The sequence below is a fragment of the Cavia porcellus genome, unplaced genomic scaffold (assembly GCF_034190915.1).
Source record: "Cavia porcellus strain 051 isolate PalLab524CR breed Dunkin Hartley unplaced genomic scaffold, mCavPor4.1 scaffold_17, whole genome shotgun sequence".
NCBI lineage: Eukaryota > Metazoa > Chordata > Mammalia > Rodentia > Caviidae > Cavia > Cavia porcellus.
Window position 1 is genome coordinate 42,866,851 of NW_026947500.1, and position 12,571 is coordinate 42,879,421.

General features: G+C 50.6%; 1 protein-coding gene across 1 annotated transcript in view; it reads left to right on the forward strand.

The window, feature by feature from the left end:
* Positions 1-271: 271 nt before the first annotated feature.
* Creb3l1 (cAMP responsive element binding protein 3 like 1) overlaps positions 272-12,571 on the forward strand; it is a 68,724-nt gene continuing 56,424 nt past the window's right edge. The window contains exon 1 of the mRNA XM_063227840.1: positions 272-602. The gene's annotated coding sequence lies outside the window, so the exon portion shown is untranslated. The remainder of the gene's footprint in view (positions 603-12,571) is intronic.

Consider the following 12,571-nt stretch of genomic DNA (forward strand, 5'->3'; position numbering starts at 1 on the left):
GAGGACGGGACGGGGCGCAGAGGGGTGAGAGGATCAGCAGCGGAGGGATCACGCGGACTCTGCGCCGGCCGTGGGCGCCCGAGCCGCTTTGGCACCGAGGGCGCCCCCCAGCAGGAGGCGCGGAAGACCCGACCCGGGCCGCCCCTGCCCGCCGCCCCTCGGCCACCCGGACACCCTCTCGGGCCGTCCCCGCCGCGCCCCTGGGGCTTGAGGCCTGGCGACGTCACTGCGGGATGACGCGCGCTCATGGTGGCGCGGGAGGAGGCGGCGGGGCGCGGGCTTCCTTGGGGAGGTCCATGCCGCCCGCCGCCCCGCCGCGTCCTTGGCCTGCCTCCAGGGGAACCTCGATTTTCCAAATTCGGGAAGGTCGGCTGTCCTTCGCTACTGATAAGGACGGAGCGCATGGTAAACGATCATAACAATGCCCGGAAAAGCCGGGCCGGAGAAAGAACTAATAATAGCCGCCGGCTGGAGCTCTGCTCGCGCGCTCAGCACTCTTAAGAACAATAATGACGACAAAAAGCACGATAGCCACCATTTACTGAACGCTCTTTCTGTGCCAGGCACGGTGCTGAGCGCTTTGCGGGCGACAACCCTCGGAGGTGAGTACCCTTATTATCCCTATTTTGCAGGACACCGGGACAGAGAGGTTAGGTCACTCGCCCTGGGGCACACAGCTAACTGACGTTCGTACCAGAATTCCAACCCCTGTAATCCTCATGGCCACTCATTTAAGGGCGGGATCATTCTTCCCATCTTAAAGATGAGGAAACTAAGGCACATGAAAATGTAAGTACCTTGCCCAAGGTCACCTAGCCGGAAAATGGACGAGGCAGAAAGCGAACCCAGGGCTCCTGTCTGTTCGCAGAACCCGCTGTTTTGGCCATAGAGGATCCAAACCACCTTCGACAGCCCACCAGGCTTTGGCCCCAGATCCCAAGAGGCGCAGCCCCTGCAGGGTTTGAATAGGTTCGTGCGGTCGCCGATCCCCTGGTACATCGTGTAATTTTGAGCATCGTCCCTGCTCAGCCTGTCAGGCATAGGATAGGATAGGACGCGTCTCCCGGAATCCAGGCCCGGGCTGGGCGCACGGTCCCGGGCAGGGATGGAGCGGGGGCGGGGCGGCGGGAGGGACCCCGAGTCCCGCGTGCGGAGCGCCGGGGTTTAGCCCCCAGACGGCCGGCAGAGGGCGCTGCCGCACGCGCCTCGCGTCCGGGCCACCAGCGCCGGGCAGGCTGACCTCCGCCTACAGTCGCCTACCGTGGCCGGAACTCTGAGCCCCGGAGCAAAAGCTTTCCTTCTGGGGGCCGGCACCCCCCTCTGTTCCCTCACCTCAGTCCCAGACCTGATTTGTCTGACTACTGTCCCTCATCTTCTGTCCTCTTGCCACCCCACCATGTGCCTTGTAGGAGTCCAGAGTCCTGCACAGCAGGCTGAGGACACTGATCTCATTCCGTGAAAAGACCCAGGTGTCTGCAAATCCGAGCCGCCGTGTCTCCCTCTTCTGGTGCGCCCTCGGGTGATTTAAAATGGGGCTCCATCATCCATTTGGAATAGCGAACTTTCATCCCTTCTCTAAAATAACAGAAGGGCGGAGGGGATTGGCTGCGGAAGCAGCAGATGAAAGGATCTATTTTCATAATAGCTACCGCCCATTGCTGGCTTTTTTGCTTGGAGCCCTTTATATGTCTTGACTGACGGTCCGCTCGAGGCTGCAGAGGCGTGGATCATTATTCCCACTTCGTGGATGAGGTCGGGAAGCTGGTAAGTGGCCAAGCTGGGGACCCACGCGGTTCCTATCTCCCGGAACACACAAGCTGAGAGTGCTGATCTGGAGAGCGCGACACAGCCCCCGGTCTACCAGAGTGCTTAAAATACTGCACCACATTAATTAGGGGCTTGACTGGCTTTCTAAGCTCAAAAGAAAAGAAAAGAAAAAAAGGAGAAAGAGGGGGGAAAAAAAGAAAGAAAAACAAATCTAAAAGTGCACCGGGAATGAGCAGGATTTAGCTTGGAAGGGTATTCGTCCAGAGAGGCCCACACACTTTCTATGTCTGGGCTCTAAGGAAATAAAGGTGGTTCTAGGAAAATCTGAAAAATAGGGGAGGAAAAAGAAATGCCTTCTGTGGTTTTTACTTTCACCAAGACTCATTTTGCTATTTGTGTTTTATTTTAAAATTAATGTGACTCTCCACCCTTTCAGCTGGCACATAAATAGCAAAAACAGAAGGGAAGCCAGCGACAGACTTCAAATGTGGTGGGTTCCAGGACGGAGGGCCACGTCCAAAAGTGGGAATGAGGACTCCCCTTACACACTTCAGGGGAGACTTCTCACCGGGAGTGTAGACCCTGAGTCCTTAGCACAGGAGTGGTGTCTGGCTCTGAGCTGTGTGTAGTGTCGAGAGTCCAGGAGTGCTCGATGGAGGTACAATCGAGACTGGGGGGAGCAACCACGGCAGGTGGCATGGTTTAGGCTCAGCTAAGCAGACTGACAGTACGGCTCTGCAGTCACCACCTGGTGGCTTTTCCAGACAGAATCCAAAGCAGAAAGGAGCTTATGAGACTTGTCATTTAATAGTTCTGGCTTGATTCCTCTGTCTTTATTGTTTTTATTTTGTTTTTGAGGCAGGGTCTGGCTATATACTTCAGCTTGGCCTTGAATTCGCTATGCATCCCAGGCTGGCCTCAGACTTGTGGTGGTCCTCCTGCTTCAGCCTCCCAAGTGCTGGAATGACAGGCGGCCACTGCCACGCCCAGCTACACTAGGTTTTTAAACCAGGAGAATTCTGCTCTTCACTCAATGCAAAAGAAAGCAGGCCGTCCCAGACTGCCCTGCAAAAATTCCTGGACTCTCTGTCCCTGCTGGCATATTCTCTCATTCCTTCAGCGCCTCATTCCACAAATACGTATCGAGAGCACGCTGTATAGGTAGGTGTTTCGAGCACAGCAGGGACCTGAGTTTGTGTCGTCACCTTCTCCCTTTCCCCTCAGCTTCTGATGGCACCAGCTTTCATGCCTGGCCCCACAGCTGGGGACACCTGCTCAGACACATCTGCCAGTGGACCCACTCCAGGCCCCAGGTGCCCCACCTTGGTGATACCCATTTGCCAGAGGAGGACTCAGGCCCATGGAATGGGAGGGACTCGGGTCGGTTCTGGGCCCGGCACTTGCCAGTACTCTTCCCATCCTCCACTCATCATTCCTTCGGGCTCCTAAGAGCGCTGCTACTGATGACCAGAATAACGAGGCCATATTTATGAAGTATCTATTACAGTGAAAATCCCACAGTGACATAATACTGTTCACAGGAAAATGCTGGCTTAAACCATCAACAGTGACTTTCTGGATAATGCTTACCAGCACTTTGGGTCATTTTTTTTTTAACTGAATTTTGGGATTGAGTGATACACATAACAAGGGAAAGGAAGAATACCGGGCTTGTTTTAGCGCTCCAGATTATACAAGTTTTTCATCAGCAACACCCTAAAAAAAGACAATGTTTAAGGTAAATTGGCAGTTTCTGTGTTTCTGGAAAATCCATCAGTACTGAGTGATCTTGGTCTTAACCCACTCCAAAAAAATAAAGAGAACTGAATGGCAGGATTCAGATTTCTTTTTTTCCCCTGAAAATCCCTTTAGAAAGCAGTTTCCAGCCAGGCATGGTAGTGCATGCCTGTAATCCTAGCACTTGGGAGGCTGAGGCAGAGGCAAGAGGATATTCAAGAGTTCAAGGTTTGGCTGGGCTACACAGCCAGATGCTGTCTCAAAAAAAAAAAAAAAAAAAAGATTCCAAATAAGTACCTAACCGCCCCAGTACTGGGGATTGGACCCAGGGCTTCTCTACACCTTCAGCCCCCTCCTTTATTTCAGAAGTGGCTAAATTGTCCAGGCTGGGATTAGGAGCTGAGGATTTAGCTCAGCGGCATAAGCGCCTGCCTTGCAAGTAGGCAGTCGTGAGTTCGATTCCCAGTACCGATAAAAAGGAAAAAGACAAAAAAAAAAAAAAAAAAAGTGCTGGGATTACAAACCTACACCAAGACGCCAGGCTTCCCTTATGGTACTTGAACACCCTACCCTAGCAGATAGAGCACGCTTTTCTCTCCCTTTGAGGATAGAAAGCAATGCCCCGGAGACGGGAAAGGCCAGGAGAGTAGGCAACTGCCTGGCTCTGGCTGGAGAGCCGTTAGAATCTAGGGAATGCTTTCCATGTGTGTCGCCTATGCAGGAGTCTGTGGCTCTGCATTTCCCTGGCCCACATCCCAAATCTCTCCCATGGGGGGCTGAGATGCGCCCAGCAGGACCTCGTGGGAAGGGCGTGTCTTCCCACCAAGAATTCAGGCGGCCAGAGGGGCTCCCAGCTCAGGCTCTGCGAGCCCAGCTGCCGGGATAGAGACTTGGAAGCCACCGAATCTTCCTCTGGGAGCTTGCCAAGCCCTTTGGGGGACCGGCTTCGGTGCTTGTCTGGGGAAATTAGTTTTGCACTTTCACAGAGTGCGAAATTCCTCAGGGGCATTCTAGTACTCGGGAAGAGAAATCAAACCCAGCTCATTCCTCCGGGGTCTCTGCCATGAATAAACCAGACCGAATCCGGTTCAGTGAGCCCAGCCTGGGGCCGGGCGTGGGTGGAGGCACCTGCGGCCAACCCCTGCCCCCACGCCGCCCTGCAAAAGCGGGTGCAAACTTGAGATTGCAGGGGATCATGTTACTGGCTTGTAAACACCGTGAGTGACAGCCAGCGCTCCCAAGTGACCACAGAGGAGCTCAAACCTTTCCTATCTTTCTAGAAACCCTGAAGGCCCCACTGGCTGCTTGCTGTCTGATGCAACAGCTTGCAACGCGGTTCTGGGAGTGGAGCCCCGCCGTGGGGCGCCCGGGGCCTGGCCGATGCGCATGCGCGGACTGCGGCCCTGCCTCACGGGGCGGGGGAAGCTTTTCTCCAGATGTGCTGGGGGTAGGGCGCCGCGGCCTGGGGGCGGGGCCTGGAGGGCGGGGCGACCTTTGGCAGCTCTCACCGGTGATCTGAGCTTAATTAAACTTCTCCCGCGGCATTGGCTGACTTATTGACCCAGTGATCCAAAAAAAAAAAAAAAAAAAATCTGAGAGGCCCGAATCGCCGGGAAAGCGAAATCGAGGGCTTGGTTTTTGGTTTCCAGAGCTGGGCCTTTGGATTCAGGCTCCCTTTCGGAGCCTCCCTATCTCGGATTATGTCGAGATTCAAATATCGTTAGCGCTGTCAGATTATGCCTGCCCTGGAACGTTTTATTTACAGGCGGGAAACATGCACCACAGTATGGTTTTTTGTTGTTGTTGGGTTAGTTTTTTGTATTTTTTTTTTTCAAAATTTCCAGCCATTCAGATATTACCTTCATGATTTTCTCTGCCATCCACTTTGCATGTATATTAGAGAGTTTAAGTTTTGTTTTATTTTATTAACTTTTTCACAAAATTAACTTTAATTCCCTTTTTTTAATGTGTCCTCGCTCTAAGCAATAGCATTAGCAAAACCACGACCTGAAAATAAATTTAGAACAATTCAAATAAAAAATGTATATATGCTAGCTAAAACTGCCTTGCCTACTGCATTTGCAGAGAAACTCTGGAGGTAATAGCCAGAGTATCGGGTGGCTGTCAATGTTCCAGGCACTTTTTTTTTTCATTACTGGGGAATGAACCAAGAGTTTCACACTGAGCTACATTCCCCCACCCCACCCCCTTTTAAATTTTGAAACAGGGCCTCGCTTAGTTTCCTAAGTGAGGCTCGAACTGTCCACCCTCTTGCCCCAGTTTTCTTGCTGGAATTACAGATGTGCAGCACCGTGTCTGGATCCAGGTACTGTTCTGAGCACAGTAGACATTTTTAGCTCCTTAGGACACCTTCAGAGGTGGGAGTTGTTCCCATTTTAAAGAGAAGAAAAGTAAGGAACAGAGAGGTTGAGCCACCGGCCTAAAATCACAGAGCCAGGGGGCAAACTCCATTAGCGTGACTCCTACACCGCCACCCTGTGCTAGGAGGACCGACCCAGTGGCCAGATTCTTCAAATCCTACCCCTCTTTCAATGCCAACAACCAGATAAAGGTCTCTCAGAAGCTGGGAAGCCTGAGAGTCCTACCATAGGGTACATGAATCACATCCACCGGGATCCCGACACCAAGTGTGCCAGGACTAACTGAATGACTTTTAATTTCCCTGTCTGTGGAATGAGCACAACAGTAGTTTTGTGCCCCGCTGTGATCTGGCCCACTCAGTACTTCTCTCCCGTCTAGAAGGCTCTGCCTAAGGGGCTCGTCTGTCCTTGTGAGGCTGGGTGGCTTTTGCCCCTTCTCCAGCATGTTCTGCTGGATTCTAGTACTTACGTGGGGTGTACCCTCAGTGCCACTCAAATATGATGACCTGCTCCCTACCAGCCCAGAAGCCCCTTGAACTAAGATCACATTCAACCAGTGAGCAATGTGGGGCAGAACCAAAGTCCCCTCTCCAGCCACAGAGGGGTGGGGACACTGCCTACATGGCAGAGGGGCCCTCTGACCTTCATTGGGCTGATTCCAGAATCCAGCTTTTAACCAATGTGTGCGACTCTTTCCTGCCTCTTTTCTCAAATTTCACTTGTTCAGCCCTTATTTTTCAGTCCGTCTGCTGCTTTGGAACCCCAAAGGTGTTTGCAAATGAGTTTCTCCTCATCCCTACATCCCCGTCCACCCGTGAGGGCCCAGGCTTCCCCTTTCTGGGGTTTCACTTTCTTCCCTGAACTAAAATGCCGTAAGACTCCGGTGTCCATGAGAATCTTTTTTCTCATTCTGCAGTATGGAGTATTGAACTCAGGGGTACAATGCCACTGAGCTACACTCCCAGCCCCTTTCCTTTTGAAACAGGGCTTTACTTTGCCCAGTCTGGCCTCCAATTTGCAGTCCTCCTGCCCCGGCCTCCTGAATAGTTGAGACTATAAGCACTACCTCATCCAGCTAGAGAACTACTACCATTTTTAATATATTTTTTATCAAATTTTGTTGGTACTTTTTAGATATACATAATGATCATATTCATCAGAGAGAATTTATACCTGTACATGATAAAACTTTATCTTTTCCCCCTTCCCCCACCCTCCTTTCAAGAGAACCATTATTTGAAATGTCCTATCTGCTCTCTGCCATTGACCAGGAAACAGCTTGGAAAGTCTGCCTATCTGCACTGAAACTACATTTCCCAGAATGCCATTTTCTACTGGATTGGGAACCAAAATCCTATGTCAGACCATGTGTCTCCTATTTTAGGGTCGGAAAATCTGGTCACTACTTTGGATAAAGATTGGTATGCCCATAGACTAATTCTTTTGGCCCCAGGCAGACACGAATTTCCCAGGCCTCAAAGTTTGGGGGGAGGATGGGTTATTACACAACCTTCAATTAGAGGGACCCATGAGGACTTGGCATCAGCCTTCTGAAAGATTGATGACCCCTGCCCGGTAGGTCTATTTTCTCTCGGCCACAGCCCCTCTCTCTCCCTACTTCCTTTTCTGTCCTTTTCCTCCAGATTCTTCTCTTAATTATGCTACTGTGCCACTCCCTTGTCCCCACCCCCACCCCCGCACCCACACCCACACTTTAACCGTTTCATATAAAATCCAGCCCACCAGACTGAGGTTTTCTTCGACCCAAATGTTATTTTCAGAAGGAGCCATTGAGGTTGGGGAGTAATTGCAGCGTTGGGCCTCTGCAAGCCAAGCTGAAAATAATCAGCGAGGCAGATGGGGCGGGAAGCGAGTGCGGTGCCTTCCCCTAAGGAGCCAGAGAAACCCAGCTCAGTGAGTCAGAGGGAGGCCAGCGCCAGGCTGGGCTGCCCGGGCGCAGGGCCGAGAGTTCAGCTGAGGGGAAACCGCCAAGGTGCTGGGGCCTGCAACCGAGCCCCTGTCCAAGGTGGCTCCTGGCTGCACATCACAAGTCTATCGCCCTTGTGACAGCCTCTAAACTGGTCCTGCTCTTACTCACTTGGACCATAGCAGCCAGTAGGCCATTTTGGAACCTGACCCTGCCAGCTGGCTCGCCCATTTCTACGGCAGGGCTTCTCAGTTTTGGAACTATTGACACGTTGGGCTGGGGGATTCTTTGTTGTGGGAAGTTTAACGGTATCCCTAGCCTCTCCTCTCTTCGAACCAGGAGCACACATACATCCACACATATTCACTCACCCCACTGTGATCCAGGCCAAAATGGCCCCAGATATGTCAGGTGGCAAAATGGCACCTGGTTGAGACCCACTGGTCCAGAGTCATGTGGGCCTAGATCCCAGAAATATCACACTACTTATCCCCATGGTGGCCTTGTTAACGTCCATCACTCCTGAATAGGCTAGGGTCCAAACAACTGGCCAATTCCTATTCCCAGGGGCAGCTGTTGGAGGCCTCAAACCCAGTATGAGTGCCCACTTGTGCCAGGCACTGTTCTCGTCAGATGGCAAAATGGCGCCTGGAATAAGTAAGTATATGTAGGTGTGTGTGTGCTCCTGGTTCCAAGACAGGAGAGGCTAGGAATGCCATTAAACAACCCACAGCAATTCAGTGAGAGGTACGTAGAGGGAAGACAGGGTGCTAAGGAACACATGAGAGGTTTCTGACCTAGATTAGAGCATCACAGGAGGGTCCTGGGGGAAATCAGGAGTGAGCCAGTTCTGTGGAGCCAGGACACAGTGTTCAGACACTAAGAGACTGCTATACATGTAAGGAGCCCAAATATGTCTGTCATAGGCTCAAGACAGCAGAAAGGCATTTTCCCCTCTCACCCCCCCAAACTTGTGTTTCCTGTGTTTCTCGAGGTTCCTAGCACAAGCATGTAAACTTCGGATCGTATTTAACCATCTTGCAACCGCCACCCCCTCGGCCTCTCTCAGCCCCCCTCAGCCCACCAGTTCCCAAGTGCTGTCATCCTACCGCGAAAATTTCTGCAAACTGCCTCCTGGCCCCAGTTCCCACCACCGAAACCCTCATCCATGCAGGCTGTCTGCATTACTCAACCACATTTATGAAATAGCTTCCTAACAAGTCATCCCCCAGCCCCCACCTCGGAGAAAGACAGATCGCATATCTCCACTGCATGGCTTCCAGGACCTATCGGACAGGCTGCTCCTGCCCATGGCCCTGGGGTGCCCTTCAAAAACTGATCCCACCCCACCTCCCAACTTCCAGCTCTGGCACCCCAGGCCACTAGCCACATCCTAGGGGTCCTCACACTTTTGCTGTCAGCTTTGTCTGAAAAACAGTTTCCAACCAAAACCATTTAGGAAAAGCCCATCATCTCTTAGGACCCAGCCAAAATGGACTTTTTGCTTGCCTTCTAAGCTGCTATCTTGTAATTCCCCCCTGTTTGCATTGGGCCTTATATTTCGTTGCTAATTTACCATATGTCATACCCTAATTATCTGCTTGAATCTGTCCCATCCCCCAGATCCTGAGAACCTCAAGGGCAGGTCATGAAATAGACCTTATGAGTTGACTATCCAGCACCTACTTTCCCCCACAGGTTCCGCAGAGAAGCCAAAGGAACACAAGACCCAGTGTACAAAGTGCCAGTTAAGCTGTTACAAGAAGCAGCCAGAGTCCAGAAGCTTAGACGAGCCTGTAGGCCTCTGTGGAAGGGGACTCCTTGTTCAGTTCCAGGAATTGGTTAAGGAAGCTGGCCTACATTAGTCAATATTAGTGCAGCACTAATATTGACTCTCCCTTTCTTTAATAGGACTTTCTACTGAGCAGATTGTGGCTTTGCTGAAGACTACATTTCCCAGCACCCTTTGCAGTTTGAGGGAGGCCATAGGTTCTCACCAATGGCCAAGGATGGAAAATGTTAGTACCATCTTCAAGCTGCCCTCAGTAGGAAGGTACCTGTCCTTTCCTATCCCTTCTCCCTGGCTGGGAGATGTCAGCGATTGAAGACGTCTCCTTGGATATATTCACGGAAACTGTTTGTGGAAAAAGGTTATGCTCTCCTAGCAACCTTAGACCGCCTTTTCTAAATTCTGTGAAAGAGACAAACTGTTTGTTTGCTTGTTTGAGACAGGGTCTCACCATGTAGTTCAGGTGGCCTTGAACTCACTATGTAACCCAGGATGGTCTCAAACACATGACAGTCATCTTGCCTCAGCTTTGCAAGTTTGGAATGAATTGCAGATGTACACCACCACACCCAACTCTTCCTCTTCTTAGAAGAACCCCATTCTTGTTGGATTAGGATTTCACCCTTAGTCCTGAAGAACCCCATCTCCAAACAGAGTCACACTGAGGATGAGGCCTCTGTGCACGAAAATGGTGGTGGTGGGGGGCACAATTCAGTCCTTAACATCTGCCTTATCTCTGGACTTCCAGCTGGGTGGGCTAAACAATGTCCTTTTGTTGAAGCCAGCCAGCTGAGGTTGGTTTTCTGTTGTACCTCACCTTACAGCATTTCACCCCTCTTATATTCCTGCTGTGCCTAGCACAGGCCCCGGGCATAGAAGGTTAATAAAAATTTGTGGAATCAATGCTTATTTGTTAAGTTTTTTTCCTTTTCCTTTTTCTTTTCTTTTTGTTCTTTCTTTTTTATATATATAAGATCTCATTGTGTAGTTCAGGCTGGCCTTGAACTCACAGTGATCTTCCTGCCTCAGTCTCCCGAGTGTTGGGATTACACTGGTATACACCACCATGCCTGGGTGTTAGTTTGCTTCTTGTACCTGCAAAGACAACTTCACCCCCAAAATAAATAAATAAAGCCTTTCTCTTTTCTTATTCCCCAGCCTAGACACCTAAAGCTGTCACAGACTTTGTGGTAGTTAGGGCAAGGTACAACTGGATTGGGTTTGGGACCTAGCGACTGGCAGGGCACATTGTTGGGTGTGTCTGGATGGGTCAGAGTGTGGCTCTGGGCTCCACCTCAGGTCCTTATCCTCCTCCTCTCTGGCGCTGTCCCCCTCCTTGCTTTCCTGACACCATGAACTGAGGAGTTTTGCCCCACCACACCCTTCCGCCATGATGTTTCTGCCTCAGAGCCATGGACTGAAACTGTGAGCCAAGATAAAAGTCTCCTTCTTAAAACTGTGAGTGTCAGGTATTGTGTCCAGTGACAGGAAAGTGACTAATACAGACTTCGTCTCTAGAACATTCTTCTCAGACTCACACTAGCTACTTACACAGAGTGAAGGAAAGTCAGCTTTCCTTCCCTGTGACAAAATTCCTCAGAGAGTCAGCTTTAAGAGGGGACACAGTTGCAGAGATTTCTGCCTGTAGTCACCTCACCCTGTGGCTTTGGGCCTCTGGTACCACAACACACATAATGGCGGCAACATGTAACAGAGGAGGCCAGTTCACCTCACGCAAGCCAGGAAGCAAACAGATTGGAAGGGACCAGAATCCCATTATCCCCTTCAAGGGCAATTCCCCAGGAATCTAACTTCCTCCTACCAAGTCTTCCTCCTCCCTGGGTCTGAGGGTTCCACCACCTCCCAACAGCACCACCAATTGGCTGGTGACCAAGCTTTTAACCCCGGAGCTTTGGGTCACTTATCCAAACTAGCACTCAGGGAGCTGAGCCTTCGGTCATACAATGAGGAGAGTGCAGTAGACACATGCTGGTACACCTTCTAGCAGAAACACTCAGGCCTCCAGCTCCTACATCCCATGGCTCTCCCTGAGATGAATGAGAGAATCTAGTGTTAACCAGCATCTCATTAGAGGTCCTCCTTGGCTCCTTCTGAGATCCTGTAACTCTCCAGGAGGCCACTTCCATCACCAACTGTCTGGAGGTTCTGTTTGAAGACATTTATATGCTGAATCTCAAAATTCTGTACTCTTATGCTGACCATAGACAATTTTTGGTTGGCTAACTGACTACCTGTCTCAAATACAGATAAGAAAGCCCTGAAGAGGGTCTGAACTGTCACGTTGCACATTGTTGTCCTTTAAGATAGACCAAAGGTCGGCCCTGCTTGGAAACAGGGAGGTGGAGGCATTACAGTGTCAGCCATTCAGTCAGATCCTACATCCAGGACACTTAGGTCCTTGGTTTCCATCTTTCAGCCATCCTGACTGCCATTGGTGGAGACCAAGATGGCGGGTATAGCAGGTCCAGGACAAATATTTCCTCTTCCAGCCACGGGAGCACCTCATCCCTGATTACTTGTACATCCTGGAGAAGTGTAGGAGAAAGACTCCCTCATTCCTTGGCCAACTGGGATGTGGAAGAATTAGATCTCAAGGAGAATGACTAGCAAGTGTATAAGTTGGTCAGCCAGGACTTTAGGAATCTAGACATGCCTCTCTTAAGATGAAACTAACTCTGAATTTTCTTTACTATGTCTTTTAAAATTATGGGTTCCAGCAACCACCATGAACTGAATATCATGTCCCAAATCATACCTATATCAGCTGATGTAATCATCACCACAGCTCTGCATATGTATCTTTGCTTTTCCTGTTTCAGAGGTGAGCAGATTAGGTCTTGAAGAGGAGATATGACTTCCTCAGAGATAGTAAATGACACAAATGGATTTAAACTCAAGCCTGAGGGCCATCCCAGCTAGTCAGAGAGCTAAATGGGGCATCTTTGGAAT